The sequence below is a fragment of the Lactuca virosa genome, chromosome 9 (assembly GCF_052849685.1).
Source record: "Lactuca virosa cultivar CGN04683 chromosome 9, Lactuca_virosa_CGN04683_v6, whole genome shotgun sequence".
In the NCBI taxonomy this organism is placed as follows: domain Eukaryota; kingdom Viridiplantae; phylum Streptophyta; class Magnoliopsida; order Asterales; family Asteraceae; genus Lactuca; species Lactuca virosa.
The window spans coordinates 42,349,444-42,368,079 of NC_136434.1; positions in this window are offsets into that span (position 1 = coordinate 42,349,444).

Here is an 18,636-nt window from a genome sequence, read left to right on the forward strand (position 1 = left end):
GATATAAGTATAAGGAAAACCTTTGTTTGAAACACTATTGTAACAGAGTTTTGAAAAGAAACATTCAGTAAGTAAGACAGTTTGATAAAGAGTTTAAAACAAGTAAAAACGTTTTGGAAAGCTATTTGAAGTAATCTGTTTGGTAAAACAACTAAAATTGTAGTAAATACATTTGTATGCTAGTTACTAATCACATGTGATTGATGTAATAACTAGCATGATTCAACTTGTATCCCCCCCCCCCATAAAAGCATTTAAAAACATTTAAAAGGTTAATTAAGGGGTATGAACTCACCTGTAGCAAGTGGTTGGGATTGAACGAACTGAATAGGATGCTAGGTGTCAAGTGAAGACTTGAACACACTCTATGATCCTAGATAACATATAATATCACAAATATGTATTCAATTAGTATTTAACAACTAAATAACAAAGTCAAGACATCCTAAGACATGTTAAACACTTCATATAAGTGTTATAAGTGCTAAGGATTGCATCTAAGTGTTGTAAGGAAAGGCTAGTGTGCTTGGGGTTCAAGGAAAACTCCATTAGGGAGTTTACGGTTTTATGGTCACAACCAAAAGAGTTTACGGTCGTAAACTCTTGGGTTTACGGCCGTAAGCTCACACACTTTTGACCATTTGTTGTTTGAAGCCTTAAGAAGTCCCTAGAAGCTTTTCTACTTGAAGGATGTGACTAAGGAAGGAACTAGGGCACCATTTCACTCCTATTTGGAGTTTACGGTTCTTAAACCATTTTCCTTTGAGTTTACTACCGTAAACTCATAAGGTTTATGGTATTTTGGGGGTTTTCAAGTCCCTAGCTCATCAAGGTAATTGTCTAGGTTAGATTCTAGGCATAAGGAAGGAATATGGGCCATTTATACATACTTTGGGGTGTTTACGGTTTTGGGTAAACCACAAACCGTAAACACATATAAATGTGAGGTTTTTGTGCTTTTTGTGTGATAAACACATCAAGGTAAGGTTCTAAGTTAATACCCTAGGCTTAGGAAAGAATAAAGCACACTTGGGTACCCTAAATAGGGTTTACGGTCCAAGGTGTTCTTGGACCGTAAACACCTTTGATCTTGGTGTTCTTGGATGATTTCTTGTGATATGGAAGTGTAACAAGTCTTAAGATACTCTAGGATAGAAGTACTTACAATACAGAAGCTTGAACTGAGCCAAAATGCCAAGAACACTAGTGTGTGTTCTTGGTGTTCTTGGTGAAACTTGAAGATTTGATATTTTGGAAAGATCTAACGGATAGAAGTGTGTTAAAACACTAGATTAAGTCATATAAAAACTTAAGAAGGCTAGAAACACTTACTAGATTGAAGATCTAGAAGAACTTTTAGATGATACTTGAGAGAAAAGCTAGTTTGGATCTTGAGATTTGGAAAAAGTGTAAATAATGACAAGTGTCATATATATACTCCCAAATTTAGGGTTTTTTTTTGGCTGTAAATATTTTATTCAGGCATTAAACTCCAATTCCTTGGACCTTAGGAATAATAGTGATGCACTATAACCCTAGGGCATCCTCTCTCCTGATATCTCCTAAAGTGCAAATCCTATAATACTCAAACTTATTCCAAAAAGTTTGAAACTTAGCAGCAACTTATCTGACTTCTATTGAATTGAAGGGTTGTTCAGAATAGAAATTTTTGGGTTGTCACATCATCCCCCACCTTAGAAGGAATTTCGTCCCGAAATTAGAATTTAGGTAAGGAAGTAGGCATGAATAATCGAGCAACGAAGTGGGGATGCTTCCTAATCGATTGATTCTCGCGCTCTCAAGTGAATGTAGGTCCTTGGTTGACTTCCAGAATAACTTGGTCGTTCTTCCTGAATAACTAAGTTATTCAAACCATCCACAGTCGGTCATATGTTGGAAGTAGATATGAATCAAGACTGTTATGGGTTGGCTTGTAGAGGTCTAAGATGTTGGACAAAGCGGTGCTACAACACTCATGAGTGCTCATAAGTTCTGAGTATTGGATTCAACCCACGCTCATTTGAATCACTTCATGGATTTTATCACGAGTGATCATGAGACGATAATATCTTATATTCTTCAAACCTAGAGATATGAGTTGTTACTATGAGTTGGTTATACATTGATTGCACGAAAACGTATTGGTAACTCAATGTTATAAAACGTGCCTTTGTGTATGATTCAACAAGTAGTAGAACAAGCCATGTGAGTCGAAATTTATCCATTCCTTTTACCCTTAAAGGGATAAAAGCGATATCTGTGGGCCCCTCGATGATTTAGTGATGACACCCCGAAGTGCTTGGCCAAGCCAGGACTGATTTGATTTGTTCAATTAGTCGGTCATCATAAATCGGAAATCGGGAAACAACAAATGGACAGAGAGAATGATTATAATCAATGTCTCAGTCCATATGATATCTATAATGGAGGAATATATGATCCCTTATCTGATGGACGCGTCATTGATTTGTTCAGAGTTCGACGGCAGCAGCTTTTAAGAGCTACGATTGCTAGTCGGGTTTTGAAGTCATACGCAATAATAGTTTTAGACTTATCCAAGTGGGAGACTGTTGGATTAGTGTCTAAGTCCATAACTATATTTGGTATGTACTTGACCCGATTGGCATGGTCCATTTGGGTTGCCTGGCATCATGCATTTGGATAGACTAAAATGAGAGAAATAACACTTAAGGTTTGTTAATATATTATAAGTTCTAATATATTAATAAGATTATTTAATTAGTATTGATCAAGAATTAATTAAGTGATCAAAAGGAGACTAATTAAATATATGGGTTGATTGTGTAAATCATCCATACTTGTATAGTGGGCTAATGCTCCATGGATTATCAAGTTGAGCTAAAACCCATAGGATGCTCCATGGATGCTCCATGGTGTTTTTGTACCCATGGATCATGGAAATGAAAGGCCATGACAATTAGGGTTTACATGGTTTAACCCTAATTGTGACACACTATATAAGCATCTTATTCTTCCCAAAATCGGCGACCATGAGAGACTATGAAGGAATGGTGAGGGCTAGCCGATTTCATGAAGTGGTTCATTTCTCTCTAAGTTATTCCAAGTGTATTTGATGTTGTGTGAACCATTTGAGGTGTCACACTTGGGGCACTAGGCTCATAATCTTTATGGAATCAAGATACATCAAAAGGTATGTCTTTTAACTTGCTATATTACATATGAATCAATGTTTTGTATGCTAGTTAGGGTAATACCTTGGAATATTCATATTTGCATGTATAATAGAGAAAACATAGATCCAAGGTATTTAGGTTTGCATGTACACTTATGAGTGTTAGAATGCTCAAAATCCTTCAGTGGTATCAGAGCCTAGGCTTGTTTTCAATTATACTTGATGCAAAGTGCTGAAAAATGCTGAAAAAATCGATTTTCGGGCTGTCTGGGCACTGGACTCGCCGAGTCCACTGATGGACTCGCCGAGTCCATGAGGAAACTCATCCTACTCGTCGATTAGGCTTAACCCGCAGAATGTAACGAGTACAGAAAATCTCCCTGATCCCAAGTAACTGCAACCCTCTGCTCATCAGAAACTATACCAGTAACGAGTCTCGGTACTGGAAAGCTCGACCAGCTCCTCTCCTTGTCGTCGTTACAACTGTCGAAGCTGCGGTGGGAGCCGTCTCAGCAATGGCTGCATAGCGCTCGTAGAAATACTTTAACCATGGCGGTCTTGACAGACCCGAACATCTCTGGCAACTGTCCCCAGACGATCCTGATCACCTCCTCTCGGATGATCTCACTGATACGATCCTCTGAAAATGCTGGCCTATCCTGGCCGCCAGCTCCCGATCCCAACCTGGATCCGGTCTCAAAACGTCTCACAACCACCATTATGGTAGGGCACCAGAAGACCTCTGATAATCCATGTAATGACAGGGGACCAACTCCCGACCCAACCCTAGGGGTTGTGACTTCGTTGCTATGCGTATGGGTCCTGTGCTTTCAGTAGTACGGGCCCATACTACCTTCCACACCTACCCATATTTGTCTCAAGTATCACCACAACGCCCTAATAATATACATATACATCGCGAGTTCTAAACCTTCACTCCTAGAGGAATGCTAACTATCTCATAACTGGCCTCCCGACCTCTCTCTACCCACCCATCCATGAAACTTCCACCAACTCTGCAGCACTAGTGTATGCTATTCATACATAATGCTGGACCCTATATACTTTCGAATATCCAATCCTACCCTAAGCCCTAATCAATAAGAATAGAACATAAGGCTACATCAAACATTCTCAGGCTATAAGATCTTAATTATGTACGGTCGTGATGCATACACAAAGCAACTACAGTAATGATGTCTTTCATATAAGGAAAACCCTAGGCTATCAGGCATCATACAATCATGCAATTCTATCATGCAATTCCTGAATATCCCTAGCCTAGTACTAGCATGCTGTTCTAACACATTGCAATATCAAATAACTATATGGTATTTTGGGATCTATTTACTGGCTCCGACTGATCGTACACCCTGCATCCTCCTTTACTTATTTTGAAAACCTTTTGAAAAATCATTTTGAAAATCCTTTCCTTGATTTGAGACTGGAGTTACACGAGTGTTCCTCTAATTCACTCAAACCAAGGCTCTGATACCAACTTGTAACATCCATAAAATTTGAGTCAATTTAAAACTTTTTAAACCATATAAAACCATTCAGTTATTACAACATGTTTTCAAAATAGTTTAAACATCAGAGTTCCCAGAAATCATAAACATAAATCGAGGAAGTGTACGGTCACGCCTTCGCCTTCCCGCGGTCATCTGCTGAACCTGAAACAATAAACTGAAACTGTATGCCCGAAAGCTTAGTGAGTTACCCCCAAAATACCAACCTCATACAACCATAACATATCATATAACAAACACAGAACAACCATGCATATTGAGTCTACAGAGTGACTGGTCCGCCCGTACCGAGCCTTCAGTCCACCTGGTCCACTCTCTGAGTCTACAGTCTGACTGGACCTCCCGCATCGGGCCTTCAGTCTATTTGGTCCACTCTCCGAGCCTCGGCACGTCTGGTCCGCCCTCTCGGGGCCTTCAGCCTATCCGGACCGCTCGCCGGGCCTTTGGCCTGAGTATGTGCCCTCCTGGGCCTGCAGTCTATCCGGTCCGCCCTGGGTATGTTGGCCTACAGCACGAAGCAGGACCGACCTCAACCCAACCCCCATACCAATCAAACAGTCATGTGCACATAAATATCATACACTAGCATGTATATAACAAATAATCATACCGATCTAACAGATCACTAACACAACAACCATCTTATAACCAGGATACCGACCTAACCGGTCAGTAACGTAACATCATCCTATATACCAGGACACCGACCTAAACCAGGTCACTAGCATAATACCATCCTAACTACCAGGATGCAGATCTAACAGATCAATAAACATATCAAGCAAATACTCGGATACAAATCCAATAAAGGGTCAGCCTTGGTGCCTTAGACCCTGTTGATATAGTGAGGATAACTCACCTTGCAAAGCCAATCTGAAATGAAGAATCAAACTCCCGAATCACCGACTCACCAAAAATCCCGAGCTATCCAAAATAGCGAGCAATAAGTCAAAAATAGGAATATTAATCTTGACCAAGAATCCCACAAATAATATTAGTTTAATTTGCCTTTTCTCTCATTTGGGCCAAGGCCTCATACCAATCCATGATCTACAAGTCCATATGTGTAGGGCCTAATATTGGCCCAATTTACCAAATTGGGCCCAACTTCCTAAATGGGCCCAACTCCAAGATCCACTATCAAGACTTGGCCCAAAACACCATATCCATAAAGTCCAGCAAAGGCCCAAGCCCAACTAGTCCATGAACAGCCCAACACCCGAAGCCCAAATCACAAAAGCCCACAGAAGGCGTACGCTGGGCGTACCCCAAGGCTACGCGGGGCGTACGTGAGTCTCGCGTTGACTGGAAAACGGGGTCATTGACCCAGTACGCTGGGCGTACAGAACCTTACGCCCAGTGACCAAATGTGCCTAGGACTCATAAAGTCTCGAACTTTAACACTTTGGATGTGACATCCCCAAATTCACGGCCAGAAAAGACCGATTTGTTTATGTTTTGTTTTATAAAATCAGTGTAATCCTTTTATTAAAAGAGTTGCGGAATTCGTTCCCAAACAAAATATGATAAAATTTGTCAAAACATTTCTCAAAGAGAATGTATTTTCATTAAATAATAAGCCCTCGGGATGTCATGTTCCGATACAGACCAAAAGCATAAACAGTACAATCCGACCTTACAACAGTTATTTACAACTACTGGTCTATTAGCCAAAATCTCTCGTCAAGTCCACCAACTTATACTCTTGTGCCATTACCTGTAATGCAAAGAAAACTGAGTGGGTCAGGCTTAGGAGCCTGGTGAGCATATAGGGTTTTCGACCCACAATAATATAATTATTATATTCAATCATAAATCAATCAATCAATCAATTAATCCAAATTACCCATCCCCATTATCTCCTTCATTTCTTAAGGATTTACCCTAAGAATCAATTATCCTTTATTCATTTATTCCTAAGGATTGACCTAAGGAATTGACACAAAGTCCACCACTGCCAAGGTCCTCAAATTACAACCGGTAAACACTTAGTTCAACATACTTAACGAACACCTAGTTATAACACTCCTAGTGAACACTTAATTCAAAACATCTGGTGAATACTGAGTTCTAAAACATTTAGTGAACACACTCAGTTCAACAACACCAAGTGAACACATATAGTTCAAAAATACTTAATGAACACATTGAGTTAAAAAATACCAAGTGAACACATAGAGTTCAAAAATACCTAATGAACACGTTGAGTTCAAACACCAAGTGAACACATAGAGTTCAAAAATGCCTAACGAACACATAGAGTTCAAATACACCCAGTGAACACATAGAGTTCAAAAATACTTAATGAACATGTTAGTTCAAAAACACTTATTATTTCGTTTCACATCAACTATTTCATCTACCCATGTTTTACCCAACATATTTGTAGATGCATTATCCTTTAATCATCTTTCATACCTCATCATTGATCTACCCATGTTTTCCCCCATCATATTCGTAGATATAAAATACATATACAGTTTAACTCATTTAAAACCTATACCAAACATTGCATTCAACATACCAAACATTGCATTCAACACCCATCTCAAATAAACAAACAACTTATTAACAGGTATCACGTATTTTATAGCCAAAACTTCATATTCAACACCCATCTCAGATAAACAAACAATTTATTAACACATAGTATGTATTTCATAGCAAATACTTCATATTTATGTGTTGGAAGAAAGTGACAACACACTCACCTAATTAGACGATGCCCGGACAGCACTACGACTTTAAAAGCAGTATTCTTTAGTGAAACCGGGATATCTTCACACACTGGGCTTCTCGTGGGCAGAGCTTCGGCTTGAAACTCTTTTCTCCTCGAGATCTTCGGGGCTTCGGGACTCGCTTCGGGTCTCGGGATGATACCGGGGCTTTGGGGGTACTTCGGGATCATACCGGGGTTTCGAAGGGTTAAATTGCACATAAAACGATGTAATATGGGAGAGAGGAAAGGAATTGAGCAACAAAACTCGGCTGGCCTTCAACTTCTATTTATAGGGTCATTTCTGTACTCACGTCGTGAGTTTTAAGTGCTCACTTCGTGAGCACAGTAGGTCACTGCGTTCGTCATTCGTACACTTGCTCTGGAGGACGTCTAGTCTGTTCTCACGTCGTGAGCACTGTGCTCACCTCGTGAGTTCTGACACAGCCTCGAATATTGTGTTCCGAACTTCAGAAATTCATATCTCTCGCATACGAACTCCGTTTTCGACGTTCTTTATATGCACGCGTAGGTGAGATCATGCTCTACAACTCTCGTTTAGACTCCGTTGGCTAATTTTGAATTTATTTTTATTATATTATTTTTAGTAGGCCGGGACAGGAAAACTCCGTTATAAAATCATAACTTCTTCATCCGACGTCCATTTTCGTCTGTCTTTTTACCGTTGGACTACTATCGACGAGATCTTCGATTCTCATTTAGATTCTTTTGGCTAGAAACGACTCGATCTCATATTCGAACTTTGGGCTGCATACCGCTAAGTCGAAACTTCGAAAAATCATAACTTCCTCATACGAAGTCAGATTTAGACGTTCTTTTCATATATATACCTCTTTTATGGCTTTTTGAGCCAAAAACCCCATGCATGGACGTCAAGATTGGAACTTTACGTATGAAATGGACCCTAGGAGGTCAGATCTATGGTTTTGATGCATTGAGACCCATTGTAATCGACTGTATAGTTTTGGACAAAAAGGGACTTGGCGAGTCACTTGGGTGACTCGGCGAGTCGGGACGCTTTTTCCCCCAAAACATCTTCTGGAAATGGTTTAGATTGAGTGGAAGGAACACTCAGCCTGCTAGGGGTTTGTCTTGGACCTGGAAATCATAGGACTCGACGAGTGTATGAACAGACTCGGCGAGTCCAAGGCAATCTCCCAACTCATGAAGATGGACTCGACGAGTTGTTCATACAACTCGGCGAGTCATTGACTAAACACGTTCATATGAGGGAGATGAACTCGACGAGTTCAAGGATGAACTCGGCGAGTTGGTTGAAGATGGTCACGATGTTATGGGTGAAGAAGGAACCGTCGAGTGGTTGCTGGACTCGGCATGTAGAATTGGGGTTTTAACATTTTAGGGAAAAGGGACTCGACGAGTTGGCGGGCCAACTCGGCGAGTCGAGTCAACTAGATGTTGACTTTGACCAGGGTTTGACCTTGACTATTGGCTTGGACTTGGGTTGACTCTTGTAAGAGGGTTTTGATTATGAATTAGTAATCGAGAAGGATTGTTGTGTAGGGATTGAAGAGTTGAGACAAGCTGATTTCTGTGCCAAGGATCGTGCTGACACTACACGACATCGAGGTGAGTCTCCTCACTGTTTGTATGGGTCTACGGCCACAATGCCGGCCCATTTAGTTTATGTATGGTAGGAAGACCCGGGGGTTAGCCCTAGGCATTATGCATGAAAGACCAGAAGGTGGCTCCTGGCACACTGTATGTTATTATGTATGGTAGGAAGACCCGGGGGTTAGCCCTAGGCATTATGCATGAAAGACCAGGAGGAGGCTCCTGGCACACAATATGTTATTATGTATGGTAGGAAGACCCGAGGGTTAGCCCTAGGCAATATGTATGGTAGACCAGGAGGTGGCTCCTGGCACACTGTATGTTGAGTAGCATAGTAGAGTAGTATGTATAGTTGTCTTTGTGATGCTTGCATGGAAGACCAGGGGGTGGCCCTTGGCACTTGTCTGTAAGATCCAGGGAGTGGCCCCAGGCTTGACAGGAAAGACCACGTGCGGCCCGTGGCATAACAGCAAGACTATGTTTGGCAGGTAGCACTTTACTTGATTATGGATATGTTTGTTATGTATAGCTCATGGCTACGTATGGCATGTATGGATCAGTTGATAGGTATGGTATGTGGTATCTGGGGAACTCACTAAGCTTTGTGCTTACGGATTTCAGCTATTTGTTTCAGGTACCAATGCTTTTCCAAGGAAGGAGCTCGAGGCGATCGCAGCGCATCACACCATGTTTTCCGCACTAGATGATCTTTGGGATTTACAACTCTGATAATTGTTTATAAAGAATGTTATTAAATGATTGAGCAAGATTTATTAAGCGGTTTTTAATTAATCAAAACGAAATTTTTGGTCTTGAATTTTGGGATGTTACAGTTTGGGGGCGTTTCTGGAAGATGGAGGCTGGTAAGGGGGAGAGAAAATGAGCCATAAGGATGTTTATATAGCCCCCAACGCGAGATATTAGGGTTTCCTTCTGTTATGAGTACGCCCAGCGTACTAAGGCGCGCCCTACTACGCTCAGTGTACCCTTATGTACGCACAGCGTACTCCTCCTGTCCCCAAAATTACAATTTAGCCCTTAGGCTCTTCATGGCTTTACCCTGCCATCCCCATGGACTACAAATGACTAAACTTGGGATGTTACAATATGGGAAGACGTCTTGATCGTGTTTGTCCCTAGGAATTTGGGTTTATTTCCAGTTTTAAAATCAATTTCAATTTTGATTTGAAAAGATGGAGAATGGAAAACAGATCTGATACGATAACCCATACATAAAAACACACATAAATCGATTTCAGATTCACACATACAAATCCAAACACAAATTGAATTCATAAAATAAATCTCACACACAAAAATCGATTTAGGGGGATGGACACAGACACACATTGTACTTGATCTTAAATCCACCCACAGAGGAGGATGGTGGTGACAATGGTGGTTCTGGAGAGAGAAAATTGATGCTAAGTTAGAGAAAATAGATGGAGATAAAGATGTAGGGTTTTAGGTATGTATGTGAGGGTATGGGTTGGGTTTGAGTTTTTATTTTTTTATTTTTTTTATTTTTTTTATCCATAATGCATTGAAGTGAACTGCTTAGAATACAATAGATTCTCACATCATCATTCTCTATTCAATAAACTCTATCAAATTTTTTTTCAAAAAATTAAAATCATTAAGTTGAATGGAAAATATTTTAAACAGTCACTAAATAATTAAAGAACTTTCCATTTTCTCATTGAAGAGTTCAATAACTACTGGATTCCAAATTCATTGAGTATTAAAATGGCATCTCATAATGGAAGTTGTTATCTATTAAATAACAATTATGCTTGCCAGTTGCCACCTCACTGGAATCTCCATGAAGAGCATTTATGTAACATCCCAAAAACCATAATATATTTTTTTTCATTTTTATAAAAACATTTCCACAATAAACCATTAATAAACAAACATTGTTTTCAAATCATATCCGAAAAAATCAAAGTGTCAAATCAATCTGTAAAGACATAAACAATAGGAGGAAGTGTACGATCACGTCTTTGCCTTTCCCCGAACATCAGAAGTAACAGAAACCATGAAATCGACAAGCCAAAGCTTAGTGAGTTTCCCCAAAATACCCCACACAACAATACATATATAATACATGCATACTGGGCCTACAACAAAAGACTGGACCCCCTCCCCTCGGGCCTACAACACAAGACTGGACCGCCCTTGACCCTGCAGCATAAAGTTGGACCGCTCCCGAGCATGCAACATAAAGCTGGACCGCTCCCGGGTTTGTTGGACTACCACACATAGCAACATCCTATACACAAGGATACATAACACAATCAACTGTCAACGGTCAACCCAGTCGACGTACGCACTGCGTAGAGCTCAAGGCGGTAAGAGGAAATCAAGGCTACGCCCCACGTAAGGCAGATTACGCTCCGCGTAGCTCCCTGATGACTTATTGTAACACCCATAAAAAATCATGCAAAATTTAAACTTTTAAAAACATTTTAGATCTATTAACCATTACAAAACTTGTTTTCAAAATGTATCATATCAGAGTATCCCAAAACAAAGTCATAAAAAGTGAGGAGCTGTATGATCATGCCTTTGCCTTGCCACGATCCCCTGATGCACCTGAAACAATAAACTGAAACTGTAAGCCCGAAAGCTTAGTGATTTCCCCCAAAATATCCATACCCACAACAATACACACATAAACATAAACATAAACAGCATACTATGGGTCCAATCAACCATCGGGTTGGAATACCCCAGGCCCTTAACCAATAGGTTGGAATGCCAACACACTATGGGTCCAATCAACCATCAGGTTGGAATACCCCAGGCTGTGACATCACCATTTTCATGGTCAGAAAAGACCGATTTTTTGTTTATGCTTTATAAAAATCAGAGTACCTCTTTTATTAAAAAAATGTTGCGGAATTTGTTCCCAGAAAAACATGATAAATGCGTTATCAAAGCATTTCCGAAGAAATGTATTTTTATTCATTTTCAAAACATTTGGGATGTCATTGTCAATACAGAAACATAAGCATAAACAGAACTTACATTCATTTACACTAGTGATCTACATCTCTTTTAAATCTCTCAGTGTAAAGTAGCTTCATATCAACACCTGTGATAGAAATAAGTTGGAGTGGGTCAGGTTGGGAAACCTGGTGAGTACATAGGGTTTTCAACCCACAATAATATAATTATTATGTTTAAACATCAAACAGTCAACCCAATTACCCATCCCCATTATCTTCTTTACTCTTAAGGATCTACCCTAAGAATCAACTATTCATCGTTCATTCATTCCTAAGGATCATCCTAAGGAATCGGCACGAAGTCCATTGTCACCGGGGTTTAGGCACTAAGTCTGCATAGTCGCCAGGATTTATACAACATGCATTAAGTCCGCATAGTCGCCAGGGTTTAGGCATTAAGTCTGCATAGTCGCCAGGGTTTATACAACATGCACTAAGTCCGCATAGTCGCCAGGGTTTTGGCACCAAGTCTGCATGATCGCCAAGGTTTAGGCACCAAGTCTGCATGATCGCCAGGGTTTAGAGTACACCGGGTGAACACATCGTTCACAACACCTACAGGTTACGAGCCTGCTAGTGTCCCAATGGACTGTCTAGAATAGTCCGTGGTTGTCATCCATACTCTGCTAGATGACGGGGCCAGCATTTGGGAACAAGGCTTCTCACATCGTCCACCTCTCACCCTTACCTCATGGTCTATATCACCTCTCAACTCATCATCCAACTCATATTTCATATACCCATGTTTTACCCAACATATTATGTAGATATAAATACATATACAGTTTAAATCATATAAAACTTGTATAAAGTCATTCATCTAGCATAGATAGCAAGTATACAGATAATATGCACACATAACACGTAGTTTATATAAAATACTTCATATCTATGTGTAAGATGAAAGTAATTATGCACTCACTTGATAAGGTGGTGACTCGGTACTCGGACAGCGCTTCGTTTACTTTAAAATAATTTCCTTCAACAAAACCTAGTATTATTACCACTAGATTTTAGTCTAATATTTATCGTGACTAATTATTAGTCTTATTATTATTATTATATAAGCGTTTAAACAATACTTTCCAACCACTATGTACAGATAGGGGCCAGACATAAAACACCGGAGGGCAGGACCATTTTGGCATATAGCACTTCTGAAATCCAACAACCCTATGCGGCCCTTTAAACCAGATTCCCCGTACCGCGAGTAGTTAAAAAGATATTATAACGACACTTATATAAGTCATAATAATAGCTCAAATATTTATTATAAGTTCATAATAACAATACTAATTTTAAATATAAACTATATTAAAATAGGTAAGCATAACTTACTTACAAGGGGGTTTTAGCTAGGAGTCGGGCTCTGCAGGGGCAGAACTTCGTCGCTGAATCTTTCTAAGAAAGATTCGTGCAGCGCTTCAGCGCTCACCTTACTATACTAAAACTACAAAAAGAGAAGTCGAATCACGAGGGACCGAAATGCTCGGGGGATAAGAAGAGAAAGACTCTTGAATCAAGAGAATGGTGCAAGAAATATGAGAGCCCAAGTCTCTTATTTATAGTAATTGAATTTACAAAAACTACCCTCCATAATTACTTAATGACCTTATAGTTATATAAACGACTAAACACCCCTTCATAATACTATTTTAAATAGATTTAACGATATTTGTACTAAACAAATGTCGAAAGTACTCAAAACTAGTCTTATAATAACCGCATCGTCGATACCTTTCTAATGATATATACATTTGTATATATATATATATATATATATATATATATATATATATATATATATATATATATATATATATATATATATATATGTGTGTGTGTGTGTGTGTGTGTGTACGTATATATGATTTATACTTCATTTTAATACGTAAATATGCTATTATAATTTGTAACTCGTTCATACGAACTCCATTTTTGACATTATTTATATCCACGCGTTGGTATTTATGAGTACTACAACTTTCATTTAGAGGCCGTCAGCTAATTCTCATTCTATCCCAGATTTACAAAACTGTATCGAATTTATCGCGCTCGAAGAGTAAGGACCAAGTTTCGTCCATATCTTTAACATACGAGCTCTACTCTCGACATTCTTTATATCCACGCGTAGGTAAAAACAAGATCTAAAACTTTCATTTAGAATTCGTCGGCTAATTCTCGACCGATCTTAAATTTAACAGTAGGAGGAGATTATATTGTTAAATGTCCGCGTAAAATTCATACCTTCTACATACGGACTCCGTTTTCGTCTGTAATTTTACCGTTGAGTTCCTATTAATGAGATCTTCAACTCTCATTTAGGTCGCGTAGGCCACAAACCGCTCGAACTAAAATTCGAGTTTCGGGCCGTGCACTGCTATGCCAAATCTTATAAAATTCATAACTTCCTCATACGAAGTCAGATTTGGGCGTTCTTTTTTTGTATAATCTCGGTTTAACGTATACTACAAATTTTGTTTAGATCACTAAGGCTAAAAAGTCTTCTACCGTAAATTCACTATTTACGTCTCCTGGTGTCGTGCCGGTTTTGCCGTAAAACTTCGACGGGCCATAACTTCTTCGTTATAACTCGGATTTCGGCGTTCTTTATATGTACGGAACCCTTGTAACATATACTAAAACTTGGTTAAGATTAATCCTTATAAATAATCTTCCATCAAAAACTCATTTTTGATGCTCATCGTCTCTAAATTGACTAGTCCGGATCTGCGGACGTTACACAGGCCCACAACCAACAGGTTGGAATGCCCACATACTATGAGTGCAATCATCCTCGGGATGGAATACTCACGGCCCATAACCAACAGGTTGGAATGCCCATATCTATTGGCTTTCGCACAAAGCAGATAAGCCTCAACCGCCAAACAACATGTGCACATATAACATATAATCACATAACAGTCTATAGACAACAAACTGATCTACCGGATCATACCACATAACATATAATGTTATCCTACCCTCTGGGATATCTAACTAACAGTTCATACCACATATCACATATTATCATCCTACCCTATAGGATACCGATCTAACAGATCATACTAGCATAACATAACCAATAACAATTCAAAGGGCCGGCCTTGGTGCCTTAGACCCTTGAGTATAGTGAGGATAACTCACCTCGCGCACTGCTGAAGTCCCACAGACAAAACTCCAGCTGCTGGTTGACAGATTCCCAAGCTGTCAACATCAAACAACACCCAATTAATAATTGGGTTCCAAGCCCAAGGTCCAACTCACCCTCCAAAGGCCCAATAGTCAACCAATGGGCTAAAGCCCAACATATGGCCCAATTTTCCAAATTGGGGCCAGACCTCTACATGGTCTTTCCTTAAGGCCCGTTCAATTATTCTAGTCTAAACTATTTGTATTCCCATGGCCCAATATCACATAATCATAAAGGCCCAGTTATGGCCCATCTATGGCCCAATTTTCCAAATTGGGCCCAACTCCTCATATGGGCCTTACCTCAAAGCCCATTAATTATTCTAGTCCATTTGCTTGATCCTGGATGACCCATTAATAACCCAATCATCAAGGCCCAATAGAAAGGCCCAACAATAAACCCAAGTGAAATTAGGGTTTCACATAAAATGACGATTACGGTTAAGTGTTTCTCACTTAACCCATTAAGGACTTAACCCACTAAGGACTTAATCCACTAAGGACTTATTCCATTAAGTCCAATATTGCTCAGATTAATTTCTGCCAATGATTATTATTTAATATTTCAAGTTATTAAATAATTCCCGTGTGTGTCCCGATAAATTCTCAAAATTAGGGTTTTATTGGCATTAGCGTTTTCCAACCCAAATACTAACCCATTTATCAATTTGTTGGGCTTCTAGGTCAATTAGGGCTTTATTGGGCCTATTAGGCCCACTAGAATATCATTAAGCCCATCAGGGTTTTCCTTAGGTCAATTAGGGTCCATTAGACCCATTAGGGTTTTCACTAAGCCCATTAGGCTTCATTGGGCCCATTAGGGCTCACAAGGCCCATTAGGGTTTCAAGCACCCCACACGAATCAAACTCACAAGGCTTCATTTCTTAGGATGATCCTTAGGAATGAATGAACGAGGAGTAGTTGATTCTTAGGGTAGATCCTTAAGAGTAAAGAAGATAATGGGGATGGGTAATTGGGTTGATTGTTTGATGTTTAAACATAATAATTATATTATTGTGGGTTGAAAACCCTATGTACTCACCAGGTTTCCCAACCTGACCCACTCAGTTTATTTGTATCACAGGTTTCGATACGAAGCTACATTACACTGAGAGATTAAGGAGATATAAATCACTAGTGATAATGAATGTAAGTTCTGTTTATGCTTATGTTTTTGTATTGAAGATGACATCCCAAAATGTTTTAAAATGAATAAAAATACATTTCTTCGGAAATGATTTGATAATACATTTATCATGTTTTTCTGGGAACAAATTCCGCAACATTTTTTATTAAAAAAAGTACTCTGATTTTTATAAAGCATAAACAAAATCGGTCTTTTCTGGCCGAGAAAAATGGGGATGTCACAACTAAGCCCATTAGGCTTCATTGGGCCCATTAGGGCTCACAAGGCCCATTAGGGTTTCAAGCACCCCACACGAATCAAACTCACAAAGCAAGCACACCGCCACCCGACACCGGCAGCCGGTGGCGGCAGGAGGCGGCAGCCACCACCTTAAGGTGGTGGTTTAGACTTTTCTTCTCATTATTGATACGGATTACAATACAGTTTACGATAATATCCAATAACACACACACACACTCATAAAATAATCCACACACACAACCACCATTGTGGTGGCCGGTGGTGGTTCATGGTGGCAGCCACCACCTCACGGTGGTGGTGGTGGTGGCTGTTCTCGTGGATTCCGGCCAAACAAACACCCTATCCATGAAATAATACTCACACCACACAAGCTTGAAGCAGCAGCACACACACACTCGCTAGAACACTGGCACGACCACCTTCTTCGTGGTGGCAAACGACGACCGAGCAGCCAAAGATGGTGACGGCAGCGAACGTCGGTTAGCCCCCGATGGACCCGAAGCAATAGAACAGAAATGGGGAAGGAGAGGCGACACGATTCGTCACCGACAATAGCAACAATGACAGATCCATGCTTGCTTCTTCTGATCGTCCGCTATCACAGCTTCCATCGACGGCCTTCGTCTTCAACGGTTGTAGGAGCGACGACGACAGTTGGGGTTAGGTGGTTCACGCCGGTGTTCACAACTCCAAAACGATCTTTAGCGGTTCCCTCTCGGCCATTCACGACGTTCAACAGCGAAGTTGGACACGAGATGGTCGTCTGGTGGCTTGGGACTTCGACCGATCGGAAGGATAAGGGGGAGTTGGGGTGGTAACGGCGGTTGGAGGGATGGGGGCATAAGGTGGTGGCTGGGAGGAAATATTAGGGTTAGGGTTACATGGGGTGTAGCATGAATATATATGCAGGCTAAAAGAGGGTGACGGGTTCAACCCGTGTCCACCATCAAACATGTGCATATTAACACATTTGGTCCCTCCTTCCCAATTTCTTTTCATAATAAGGCTAGAATTTACAAATCAGCCCCCATCATCCAAGATCTTTTTAATTTAAGTCTGATATTTACTCTTTAATCCCCACTTCCATAAAATATTTTATGTTAAGCCCAAATGATACCAAATAGCCCCTGACTTCCAAAATCCTTTGCAAAATAAATCCTGAAATTATACTTTAACCCCTGGAGATTCAAATATCGTCATTTGGCTTCCCGAAACCAACACCCCGCTAATTATTGTTTGATTTTGGCTATAAAATAATAATAAAATTACATCTCGGGGTTCCAGATTTATTATTTAATTATTCTATTTTAAATGGGATGTTTCAACTCTCCCCCACTTAAATTTGATTTCGTCCTCGAAATCGTTTCTTCTCATTCCTTACACGCCAAAAAACTTGAACTACAATCCCGAGCATAACTCTAGCCTTTCCAAGGCAACCGTAACCAACCCTCACAGGGTTCTAAAACCTGAAAATAAACGAATCCCTTGCAATATGATCACATTTACTCAATCCGTAATCTGAAATCTCGAGATGGTCTGGCTCCCTGATAGACTGCCCACACTAGATCATTGTCGAATGCATTGCACTTAACTCCCAACTGGCTACTCAACTTCTGATAACCTGAGGGTCCCACTAGAAAACATAATCACAAATCCCACACTGCTAACTATGATCCATTAGTTCCCAAACCACATACATATAATAACCGGCTCATAAGCACAAATACTCATACCTGGCCCAATCAGCCTCGTGGTGGAATACCAGGCATGCCTACGACGGGTCCAATCATCCCTAGGATGGAATACCCTCGTATCACACACATGTTTGGTCCAATCAACCCTCGGGTTGGAATACCAAACACGTCAGTTCCACTTAATCGTAGGGTCCGGTCATCCTCATGATGGAATACCCTAGATTGGAATACCACTATATACATAACTCGGTCTAACCCATAACTTGAAATCCAAGGACCTATCCTTGCATCTCATCCAAAATCCTCTGATTCGTCACAACCGAGTAACACTCATCTAAAATACCGGGTTCCGGCCC